The sequence below is a fragment of the Peromyscus eremicus genome, chromosome 1, assembly GCF_949786415.1.
Source record: "Peromyscus eremicus chromosome 1, PerEre_H2_v1, whole genome shotgun sequence".
NCBI lineage: Eukaryota > Metazoa > Chordata > Mammalia > Rodentia > Cricetidae > Peromyscus > Peromyscus eremicus.
In genome coordinates, this window is record NC_081416.1 from 174,191,406 (window position 1) to 174,204,021 (window position 12,616).

A 12,616-nucleotide genomic window follows, 5' to 3' on the forward strand; every position below is an offset into this window, starting at 1 on the left:
CCTAGCAAGTTCCAAGCCAGCCAGGGTGACACAGTGAGACCCTGTCTCAAAAACAAACAAACAAACAAACAAACAAATGGACAAAAAGCATTTTTGGAGATGGCTCAGCAGTTTAGAACACTGGCTGTTCTTCTAGATCAGTGGTTCTCAACCTTCCTCATGCTAGGACCCTTTAATACAGTTCCTCATGTTGTAGTGACTCCCAACCATAAAATTATTTTGTTGCCACTTCATAACTATAATTTTGCTACTGTTATAAACTGTAATGTAAATATTTGATATTCAACCCCCAACAGGGTCACAACCCACAGGTTAAGAACTGCTGTTAAAGAGGAACTGGGTTTGATTCTCAGTACCCACATGACAGCTCACAACCATCTACAACGCTAGTTTCAGGGGATCTGATGACCTCTTGTGACCTCCATGGGCACCAGGCATGCCCAGACATATGCAAGCGATTTACCCATACATGTAAAATAAAACAAATTTGGGGGAGTGCATAATAAGCTATCAAGCCACAAAGGCATGAAAGGACCTGAAATGCATGGATGATAAGAGCAAGCATAAAAAGGTCACATATTGTATGACTCTACCTATGTGGCATTCTGGAAGACAATGTTAAACAATGGTATCTGTCAAGGTTGAAAAAGGATTAGCAGGAAAACACGCAGAAGGTATTGGGGTGGGGGTAGAACTATTCTGTGTGGAGAGCTGTGGCAGTAATGGTGGAAACACCACACATTAGTCAGGAACCACAAGAATCACACCACATAAAGATAGGTGCTAGTGTAAACACGGACTTAGTCGTGCTTACCCCTGAAGCAGCTCTACATAATTCTGAGACTCCAGAAGGCCATACACTTACAGTAGGGTGAGCACATGCTCTGAAAAGACCTGGCAAGGCTCCAAGTGTCCCCTCTGTCCAAGCTTTGCTCTGCATAAGCAGGAAATGAAGGCTAAGGCAGAGCTCCTGTGTAGCGGCTGAAGGCTGCTTCATACTCTAACAGGATTAGCTACAAGCACCACTTGTTTTAGTTTGGTTATTGTTGGGTTATTTACTGAAATCTTTGCCACTACCTCACTATTAGAACTAACAGAACTGTTCAAGCATGAGGACCTGACTTCAACCCTAGCACCCACGTAAAAGGCCAGGTGTGGCAGTGCACACCTGTAATCATAGTGCTGGGTGTGGGGTTGGGAGGATCTGGGGCTTGCTGCTCTGCCAGTCTAACCAAACTGATAAGCTCCAAGTTCATGAAGACATCCTGCTTTAAAAACTAAGGTGAAGAAGGGCTAGGGATATGGCTTAGTGGATAAAGTGCTCACTGTACAAGCCTAAGAACCCGAGTGTAGATCCCCACAACCCACATAAAAAGCTGGGCTAGTGGCCTGCTTGTAATCCCAGTGCTCAGAGGCAGAGATGGGGAACCGCTGGGGCAACTGCTGACTAGACTAGCCCAATCAGCTAGCTCCAATTCAATGGCTCAAGTGAGAGGGCCCTGCCTCAGCAAATAAAATTCAGAGCGAGTGAGGAAGATAGTTAATGTCCACCTCTGGTCTCCACAGCACATACACATGCAAAAGTGACAGCACACATGTGCACTCACACACACGTACACACATACATCCACAAGATAGATAATACAGGTGATTTAAAAAAAAAAAAAAAAAAGGCCGGGCAGTGGTGGTGCATGCCTTTGATCCCAGCCCTCCGGAGGCAGAGGCAGGCAGATCTCTGTGAGTTCGAGGCCAACCTGGGCTACAGAGTGAGTTCCAGGAAAGGCGCAAAGCTACACAGAGAAACTCTGTCTCAAAAAACCAAAAAGAAAAGAAAAAAAGAAAAGAAAAAAAAAAAGGACCAGCAAGATGGCTCAGCAGGAAAGGTACTTGCTATCAAGCCTGAAAACCTGAGTTAAGTCTTCGGCACCCATGTGGTAAAAGGAGAGAATCAGCTCCCACAAACTGTCCTGTGACGTCCATACATGCACACATGCATGCATGCATACATACACACACACACACACACACACACACTAAATATAATAAAAAAAATTTAAGGTGAAGGGCGATTGAGAATGCCGTATGTCAACCTTGGGCCTCTACATGCACACACACTTGAACACATACACACATGTACACAGCACCATGTGGTTCAGGTGTGTACACAGCACCTTGTGGAAACTAAATGGGAGTTGAGATACCTCCGGATTCTCAGAGCTTTCTGGGTTTCTGAAAAGCAGAGTGAGAGTGCACCTATAAGCAAAAGGGATCTTTCCACCATTGCTGAGCAGCTTCTACAGAGCAGGGCTACCAGTGGTGGAGAAAAGGACCCAAGCCCTTCATCAACCAGTAAAAATGAGCTCATTAGTGAGCTCAATCACTGGGCAAGCTTTAGTGAAACATTTCACTATTAGGATAAGAACTTGTACCATATCAAGCTGGTGAAAGAATATGCTGGCTGTATTTTCAGGAGGGGAGGCTAAAATCTTTTTAGATTATAGATTAGCCTAGAGAAAAATGTCCGATGTAAATCAAACAGTGAAGGGGAAGATGAATAGGAATCTCACACAACTTAAGTAAAATATAGTTCTCTGAACAGATGAAGATAGGTTTCTTCTGTATCCCAGAATATAATCAATATTTATAAGTATAATTCAGCTATTATTTGGCTTTAAAGGGCTTATTGGGAAACGTTATCATTTTTAGTATTTTCTACAGAGAAAATATTTTCCACTTTCAAATAACCCTGGACTCTTGAATTATAACCTGTTTTTAATGTTCAAGCTATCTGTGTATTATTTCTCCTGCAGTTGTACATAAAATGTTTTACACTAAAAAATGACAAATACTATAGAACTGTATTACATGAAATATATAGAATATACAAATTCATAGAGACAGAAAGATTAGACATTATCTCAAGATGGAGAAGAAAGGAATATAGAGCAATGATTTCCTAAGTACAGAATTTCTGTTTTGTGTGATGGAAAAGCCCCACAAACAGACAGTAGTACCAGGACATAATATCATGAATGTAATAAATCAATACAATTAATGTAATTAGTGAATATTATAAATACAGTTATTGAATGAATACTGCGAATGTAATCAATGAATACCACAAATGTAATTAATATCATGAGTGCAATTAATGAATATCATGAGTGTAACTAGTATCTTGAACGTAATTCATGCCACTGAATTGTGAACTTAAAAATGGTTACAATTGCAAATATTATGTTCATTTAAAAAAGTAAGGTAGAATGTAATTACCATACATTATTTGTGTTAATGACATTGAAGACAGCGATGTTCTAAAATAGAAAGTGGTGATGGTGTCATGGGCCTATGAGGATGCTGGACTAAAGTCTATCAAATTGTGCAAACAGGCAAATTGTATACTATGTGAATTACTTGTCAATAAAGATTTTATAAAATGTAAAAAAAACAAAACAAAACAAAATGCCAGGCAGTGGTGGCGCACGCCTTTAATCCCAGCACTCAGGAGGCAGAGGTAGGCGGATCTTTGTGAGTTCAAGGCCAGCCTGGTCTACAGAGTGAGATCCAGGAAAGGCACAAAGCTACACAGAGAAACCGTCTCAAAAAAAAAAAAACAAATCACTCCTATTGAGGACTGGAGAGATGGCTCAGTGGTTAAGAGCACTGACTGCTCTTCCAGAGGACCCAGGTAAATTTCCAGCATCCACATGGCAGCTCACAACCATCTGTAATTCCAAGATCTGACACCCTTACACAGACATACATACATGCAAAACACCAAAGCCCATAAAAAATAAGGAAATAATTTAAAAAAGCATTCCTGTTTAGCACTTTCTCTGAGTCAGGTTTGGAACCAAGGGCTTTCTGAGCATTTAACTCACCACTTACAGCAATCCACAAGTAATTCTGTTATCACTTCTATGGAACAGTTCGAGGAATTAAAGGATTAACCCAGAGTCACTAGAGAATAGGTAGGAAAGCCAGACCAGAAAACTAGGTATATATTTTAGGTCTTGCATTCTTCTTTTTTTTTTTTTGGTCTTGGTTTTTTTGAGACAGGGTTTCTCTGTAGCTTTTGGAGCCTGTCTTGGAACTCATTCTGTAGATCAACCAGGTTGGCCTCAAAAACCCTGAGACCCACCTGCCTCTGCCTCCCTAGTTCTGGGATTAAAAGCATGCTCCACCACTGCCCCATTGCATTCTTAAAAACAAAACAAAAAACCAACCACCACAGTGCTCCAATTAAACTAGAAGGTGCAAAGCCAGACAGTAGCACATGACTGTAATGCCAGCACTTAGGAGGCTGAGGCAGAGGAATCACAGCAAGGTCAAGGTGGGTTTGGTCTGCACAGAGAATTCTAGGCCAAAAAGTAACACCAATAACCTCAGCAGACCTATAAGGTATCCAGGGTTGGGGCATGGGGCAGGATGACATTTGCTTTTCAACATATTCCTGAGTCCAGAACAATAAGCTTTCTCTGAACCTCAGGCATGGTAAAACCCAAGGCCCAGGCTCCACACTGGCCATTTGCAGGCAGTAGAGCACATCTGATTCATTCTGTCAAAAAATAAATCCAACAGGTATTTTAGCACATTCTAAACTTGGAATTTGAGGCTAGTCCTTGGGGGCAGGACTGGTAATCCCCTATGACTGTGTGGATCTATTCCCAGGGGCCCAAATACTCACTCAACGTTTTTTTTTAAATGAGTGGTCCTGGTGGTGGTATTGGGTATTGAATGGAGGGCCTTGTACATGCTAGACAAGTGCTTTATCACTGGCTACAGGTCCTGCCTTCTAAGAAATTTGAGACCTTGAACTTGCTATGTAGTGGAGGCTAGCCTGGAACTCCTAATCTTCCTGCCTCCACCTCCCAAGTGCCATGAATGAGGCAACCCATGTGGCTTCTAAGAATCTTGTAATTTTCTTTTTTACTCTGAAGACAATTTAAAAGAAAAAAGCCCAGGAATACGTGAATCACTGAATGAACCGTTAGAAAGAAGCACTATGGAGGCAGTCTGTTTTTGTTCTCTGCCAGAAAGCACTACTTTGACTGTTGTGGGCTAAAGAGAGGAAGATGCAGGTAGATTCAGCTAACTGAGGTCCAAGTGATATAATGACCTCTTCTGGCCTCCACAGGCACCAATACACACATGTGCACATACGTGAGACAGGGTTTCTCTGTGTATCCCTGGCTATTCTGGAACTCACTCTGTAGATCAGGTTGCCACAAACTCAGAGATCCACCTGCCTCTGCCTCCTGAGTTCTAGGATTAAAGGCGTACACCACCATTGCTCTGTCAAGATAAATCTTTTAAAAAATGAGAAAAGGGGTTAGAGAATTGAGATACCACAGGGTCTTGGCTAAAGCCAAAAAGGGCCAGCAAGACAGTCAGCAAGGGAACTCTTTCCAGGAACATTAAAGATGCAGTGAGATAGCCATCCTCTCGTTAAATTAATGTTTGCAATTTGATTAAACTGGCTGGGCTGCCGTGTTTGCATTTCATTTGCAAATTAATTTTAGCTTTATAGCTGCATAAGGGCTGTGAGCTTTAGAACCTTATGCCTTATTTATCATCATGGATGCCTTGTTGAATAGTTTAGGAGACAATTTAATTCAACACTGGGGATCCAAGCAACGCTATTATTTTTTCTTCTAAAAAGGCCCATCACAAGCCGAGGAGAGGGCTCAGTCGGTAAAGTGCTTGTTGTGCATGCATGACAGCCTGAGTCTGGATCCCTGAAATGAACATAAAATGATGGGCACAGTGGCATGTGCCTGTAACCCTGTGACTGACAGGGTCCCTAAATTTCATTAGCCAGCCAGTTCTGTGAGAGATACTGTCTCCAAAAATAAAGGCAGGGAACAATTGAAAAGAGACATATCTTGCCATATCATGCAACATAACACACACATTTATATTAAGAAATACAACACACACAAAAATAAAGGCCAATCAAGCCAAACATGGTGGTGGCTCATATCAGCCCTTGATAAGAGACAGTGCTCTTAAGAGAGCATAAAAGATTACTGTGAGCTTAAGGCTAACCATGGTGACACAGTAAGAATCTATCTCAAAATAAATAAACACATAATTATAATAAAATAAAGTTGAGCATGAGAGCAGATGTTTGCAATCCCAGCACTTAGGTAGAAGTATCAGGAGTTCAAGGCCAGCCTCAATTACTATATAGTAAGTATAGTAATATGAGGCAATATGAAACCTAGTCTCAAACCACATACTAATAAATGAATAAATAGGGCCTATTATAGACTATAGACCCATTTTCTCTGGCCTATACAATGTTTTTGCTTATTGGATTCATCAGCAACATTTTTTTAAATGAAGAGACTTTTATTTTCAGGCACAGTGGCACTTGCCTGTCATCCCAGTACTTGGGTGAAAAGGTCTTAAGAAGATCAAGGCTAGTCTGAGCAACATAGTGAGATTCTGTCTCAAAAATCAAGGGCTGGAGAGAGATCTCAGTGGTAAACCATTTGTATAAATGCTCAGCCCCTGTTCTATCACAGCACAATTAGAGAGGATTTCCTGTACATATACAGACTTCTATCATCTCTTTAAACTATTAGATTTAATATTTCCTGACAGTGAACAACAAAACAGAGCCAGAGATAACTATCATCTCTAGCCAGGGCTCATGGCCTCCTCTGCCCATAGTCTCTACTTGTCTCCCTGGCAGACCCTTGTAATAATCATCCTCATGATAACAGCATGGACATTATTGAGGTTTTACCACAAGCCAAGTACTGCTGAGATCACTCACATGCCATTTTTAGTTCCCTCGACCCCTCTCTGAGGCATGTGCTACATTATTAACCTTGTCATGGGTGACATAAAGAAAATCCAGATAAATAACTCATTCTAATTCAGTGTTAGAGTCCTGCCCTGAGCAGTCTGATCTGGAAGCCTTCACACTTAAGCACTCTGCTACGCTATTATCCCACACACGACATTAGACTCCTGCATTGCACTCTGTACCTACATTGTCAACTTGAATAATCAAGGAAGACCTCCTCTTCTGGCCATATGGTTTTAACCAGAGGACTGACTTGTTTCCCCTGAGCACTTATTTAAAGACTGGATTTTGTCTTGTGTAAAAGTGGCACATGACTATATTTCTAGCACATGGGAAACTAAAACAGAGAATTGAGAGTCTGAGGCCATTATGGACTGCATAGCAAAGCTCTGCCACAAGAAAAAAATGAGACACAGAGGAATCTGAAGGACACTCACAAAGAAAATCTCTGGCATTGAGTCAACTAAAGGAGGAAAGGAGACACAGAAGTTCCTTCCTTCCCACAAGCTGTCCTAGCAAAGAATGCAAGGAAGCACTGACATCTAGAGTAACAATCAGGGTATGGTGGCATACACCTCAGTTCCAGTCACTGGGATCAGGGTGGAGGCAGGACTACCAGGAGTTCAAGGTCATCCTCACGAGTACACAGTGAGTTCAAGCCTGGGACCCTGTTTCAAAAAAGGGGAAGACACAAAATAAAAATCTAGAGCAGCATTTTTTTCTTTCTTTTAAAAAATATATAATTAATTTTATGTTCATTGGCATTTTGCCTGCATGTATGTCTGTGTGAGGGTGTCAGAAGCTCTGGAACTGGAGTTACAGATAAGCGTGAGATGCCATGCGGGTGCTGGGAATTGAATCCCAGGCTTCTGGAAGAGCAGCCATTGCTCTTAACTGATGGGCCATCTCTCCATTTCACCAGCCCTTTCAACTTTTTTTTTCCAAAACAGGGTTTCTCTGTGTAGCCCTGATTGTCCTGAATCCATTTGTAGACCAGGCTGGCCTTGAACTCAGAGATCTGCCTGCTTCTGCCTCCCAAGTACTGGGACTAAAGGTGTGTGCCACCATGCCCAACTACATTTTTCCTAATAAGGTAAATGCAGGGTCTCCCAAGAATTTTTCAGGAAGTTCAGAGGTCAAAGCTGTTTTTATTCTCAGTGAAGATACATGACACAGTATCTCAGCTGAGTGCATGATGGCTATACATGACTATAGAAATATGTCAATAGAATCCTTTGTACTAAAATTTTCTATCATATAGTTTTTAATTAAGATGTCATATATATTCATAAGCAATGGCTTCATTGTTATTGTATTTTGCCATGAAGAACAGAATGTGGTGCCAGGCAGTGGTGGCACACGCCTTTAATCCCAGCACTCAGGAGGCAGAGGCAGGCGGATCTCTGTGTTTGAGGCCAGCCTGTGATACAGAGTGAGTTCCAGGAGAGGCACAAAGCTACACAGAAAAATCCTGTCTTGAAAAACAAAACAAAACAAAAAAAGAATAGAATGTGGTATTTAGTGTTGTTTTGAAACAGGGTCCTAGTGTGTAGCTCTGGCTGGCCTTGCACCCGCAGAGATCTGTCTACCTCTGCCTCTCTGATTGCTGGGATTAAAGGCAGCCACCACTATGCCCAGCCTGTTCTTATTTTTTTTGTAACAGGGTCTTACTGTTTCCCAAGCTGATTTCAGACTCAAACAATCTCTAGCCTCTAGTGACAGGAATTATAGGCCTGGCCCACTGTATTCACTCGGATTTTTTGGCCTTGATGTATTTCTTGTCCTGCATACTTCATACAAACAACAAAACTTTCAGCAAGTCACATTTGACCGTATTTAATACTAGCCTCCTGAGTGGCTGGGCTGCTCCACCAGGTCTAGCCACTATCTTAATTTTTCTTTGCTGGGGATCAAACTTAGTGCTTTGTGCATGGTACACGATTGCAAGACCATGGATTTGCAAATTTAAAGATTAATTCAGAAATGTTTGAGATAATATCTTCAACATATTTAATATCTCAGGAGGGTGAATGCAGATATCCAATGACTTAATTGAAATTCTAATAGAAAAATACTAGTCTACATATTTTACATAAAGACCCTCTGAGATCCTCAAGAATTAAAGGTTTTTGTTTTTCCTGAATCAGGATCCCACTGTGTAGCCCTGGCTGACCTAACTCTCAATTCTCTTCCCTTAGCCTTAGTTGGGGATTATTGGTATGTGCTACCTTACCCAACTAACAGGTTACTGAAGACCAAAAGTTTTTTTTTTTTTTCCAGAGCTGAGAACTGAACCCAGGGCCTTGCGCTTGCTAGGCAAGCGCTCTACCACTGAGCTAAATCCCCAACCCCAAAAGTTTAACATCTAATATTCTAAAGAGAAAAAGTCCTCTAAGTGTGTTTACTCTGGTGAGTGTATTTCCTACAGGAAAAAAAAATCTCTAGGTCTGGTGGTGTAGCTCAGTGGCAGACTGCTTGCTTAGCATGCTCAAGGTTCTGGGTTGGATTCCCAGCAAAACTAACAAAATTCGTAAGCCTAAAAGTTAAAATATGGCAGTAGTTAAATATATTTTCTTTCCTATTTATTTATTTATTTATTTATTTATTTATTTATTTATTTATATTATTTGTTGTTTTTTGATACAGGGACTCTCTACATAGTCCTGGCTGTTCTGGACCTCACTATGTAGATCAGGCTAGCCTTGAGCTCAGAGATCTGCCTGCCTCTGTCTCCAGTGCTGGAATTAAAGGTGTGCACCACCACAACCAACTCAAAAATATATTTTCTAAGGCTTCACATTGTCTTTCTTTTTTTCTTTTCTTTCTTCCTTTTTTTTTTAAACTGTTTTCTTGAGACAGGGTTATATGTATCCCATTTGTATGCTTCAAATTCATAGTAGAGAATGGCCTTAAACTTCTGATCCTTTGGCCTCCATCTCCCAAGTATTGGCAGGATAGGTGTGCACTACCACACTAGGTTTTATACAGTGCTGGGGATCACATCAGGGCCTCATCCACGCTAGGCAAATACTCTCACTACTGAGCTACATCTCCTGCCCTGCCATTAAAAATATTAGTATGTTTTGCCTGCATATATGTCTTCGTACCACATTCGTTCAGTGCCTAGGAAGGCCAGAAGAGGGCACTGGACCCTGGGACTGGGTTAACCGATGGTTATGAGCCATCATGTGAGTGCTAGTAATTGACTCCAGATTCTTTGGAAAAGCAGCCAGTATTCTTAAGCAATAAACCATCTCTCCAGTCCCTGCCCTGCCATTTGTAAACTATTAAGCTAGTTGTTAGCATTAGTTTTTGGGTTTTTTTTTTGAGACAGGGTTTCTCTGTGTAGCTTTGTGTCTTTCCTGGAACTCACTCTGTAGCCCAGGCTGGCCTTGAATTCACAGAGATCTGCTTGGCTCTGCCTCCCGAGATTAAAAGGGTGCACCACCACCACCACCACCCCCTTTGCATTAGAATTTAACTTTCACATAAAGACAGTTTATAAGCCTTATCTTAAAAAAAAAAAAAAGTTCTCTTCTTGCAAATCTGGCCCAGCATTTCTTTTTTAAAAATTTTATTTATGTATATAAGTGCTCTATTTGCATGAATGCTTGCATGACAGAAGGGGGCATCAGATTCTATTACAGATGGTTGTGAACCACCATGTGGTTGGTAAGAATTGAACTCAGGACCTCTAGAAGATCAGTCAATGCTCTTAACCACTGAGCCATCTCTCCAGTCCCCCTGGCCTGGCATTTCTGATTGGTTATCTGCACTAGCTGTCATCACTCAACGGAGAGAACACAATTTGGATTGTTATAATCCCTCCTACTATGATCCCTCACTTGCTTGTCCCTGTAGGGATCTGAGTTGCTACCCTGAACCAGCAGAAAAAGTAAAAGTTTTTTTCTTTTTCAATGAACATCAACAATGAAAACATACTTCAATCTAATAAAAGTCTGCCTCAGAAGAGGTCAACCGGCATGTGCCCCGAGATCTCTTTCAACGATTCCTTTATGCTTATACTTATCCTTCTGCTGATTTTGCCAGCAACGTGTATGGTCTTCATACCGGTGTAGAGATGCTCAGAAACGCTGGAAGAGTGATCCACACGACACAGCACGTGTCTTTGAACAGGTGCAAAAGAAGGAAACTCACCCCAAAAGCAAGTGAGTGATTCTCCAGGAAACAGGAGGGCCTGGCTTAGGCTCCACAGGAAAGGGGGTTCAGGTGGAATCGGACCTTCGCTATCTCCTCCTGGAAGGGTGAGGTGGTAATTTTTGAAAACTCATCCAATATCTTTTGCCCTGAAAACAGGTAGTGAAAAGGAAGGGACAGTCAGAACTTGGATCCCCAAACAAGCAGGGAAACAGGCATGAAATTGAGAAGAAAGACAAGTGAAGCAATACTAAGTTGAAGAGATAAAGATGGAGGAAACTACTTTCTTTTTTAAAAAACAAAAACAAAAACAAAACAAAACCTTATTTCTTCTCCACCCTCCCAGCCAGGTAAGAGGAACCTAGAGGCTTTTTTAGGGGAAAACAATCTAATTGTGGCAGAATTGATGATGAAAAGGATTTTTGTCGGGAAAGTAAGAAGGGAGGTTTGGAGAAGCGAACACATTAGATGAAAAACTGGAAGAAATGAGTTGGTTTCTTGTAATTGGGAAAGTATTCCAAAAGGGGGGGACTGTAGTCTCGATATTATTATTATTATCCTATTTTTTGCTGGAAATTGGGGAGATCTTGGCTGAAAAAAAATAGTATTTTTGCTAGAAAAAGCACAAGGAGAGGCATGATCAAGGAAGAGAGGAGAGTTTGTTGTTCCTGCTCCAAGATCTTCAAAAAGAGATACATCTGGGCCCCCCAAAACGGGACACCTGAGGAGGAAGGGGGCGGTCAGCAGAGGGGCCTGCGAATGCAAGGCCGCGGTGCAGAAGGCACAGAGGTCGGGTAGGGCCCGCGGCGCGAGCTGGGGCGCTGCGAGGGGGCAGTTGGGGGGCCTGCCAGGGGCCGGGTAGAAAATAAAGGTGGGTGCAGTGGCCTGGGGGCACCCCAAGAGTCTTCTCCAAGGAGGAAGGGGCTGCGGGGGTGCAGAAGGAGCGTGCGCGACGCGGAGCTGAGCGGCGTCCTGGGACCGGGGCCCCAGAGGCCTGAGCTTGGGGAGGAAGATGAAGCCAAGGAGAGGGTGAAGAGGGGTCGAGGTGAGAGGAAAGCGCGGGCAGGCAGGGCTAGGGAGAAAGGGGAAAGGGGCAAGGGCAGCAGCAACCGGGTTTTACCCGCCCCCGGGGGCTCGCGCGCCGGGCCTCGTGCCTCGTGCCTCGCGGGGCCTTCCCAGCGGCCGCCCGTCAGCCGCGAGGCGCCCGGACGACGCCCGGCGGCGCGCACGCGCAGCCCGGTCCCGGCCCCGGGCGCGTGCGCCTGCCACGGGGTACGCGCGCGCGCGCGCGTGCATGGCCCGGCGTCGTCGCGAGCGTGCCACGTGCGGCCCGGGCTCCTGACGCGTGCCTCTGGGCCGGACTCCCCGAGGCCTAGAGGCAGGGGGCGTGGCCTCTGCGGGGGCGGGACCGGCGGGGGTCATGTGACCCGCCGCCGGGCGGGAAAGGAGGCGGTTGGTCGCCATTTTGGGAGGCGGGCGGTTGGAAGGTGCGGGCGGGAAGGCAGAGCCCTGAAAGGGCTGCAGGGGGCGGGGCCAGACGGAGGAACTGAGTCCTCATCAGGCCATGCCTGTGTGCCCTGGACACCCTCTCGGATCCATCCCTGTTGGCAGCAGCGGTCCCTGGGTGATGGAGATGAGAAA

At 43.7% G+C, this 12,616-nt stretch overlaps 1 protein-coding gene across 4 annotated transcripts in view; it reads right to left on the reverse strand.

Annotated features, from left to right (window-relative positions):
- The window catches only part of Znf541 (zinc finger protein 541), a 38,559-nt gene extending 26,368 nt beyond the window's left edge, over positions 1-12,191 (reverse strand). For 3 of the 4 annotated variants that reach the window (XM_059281288.1, XM_059281296.1, XM_059281275.1), the window contains exon 1: positions 10,976-12,089. The gene's annotated coding sequence lies outside the window, so the exon portion shown is untranslated. The other variant, XM_059281281.1, reaches the window with a different exon arrangement.
- Between the last annotated feature and the right edge of the window lie 425 nt (positions 12,192-12,616).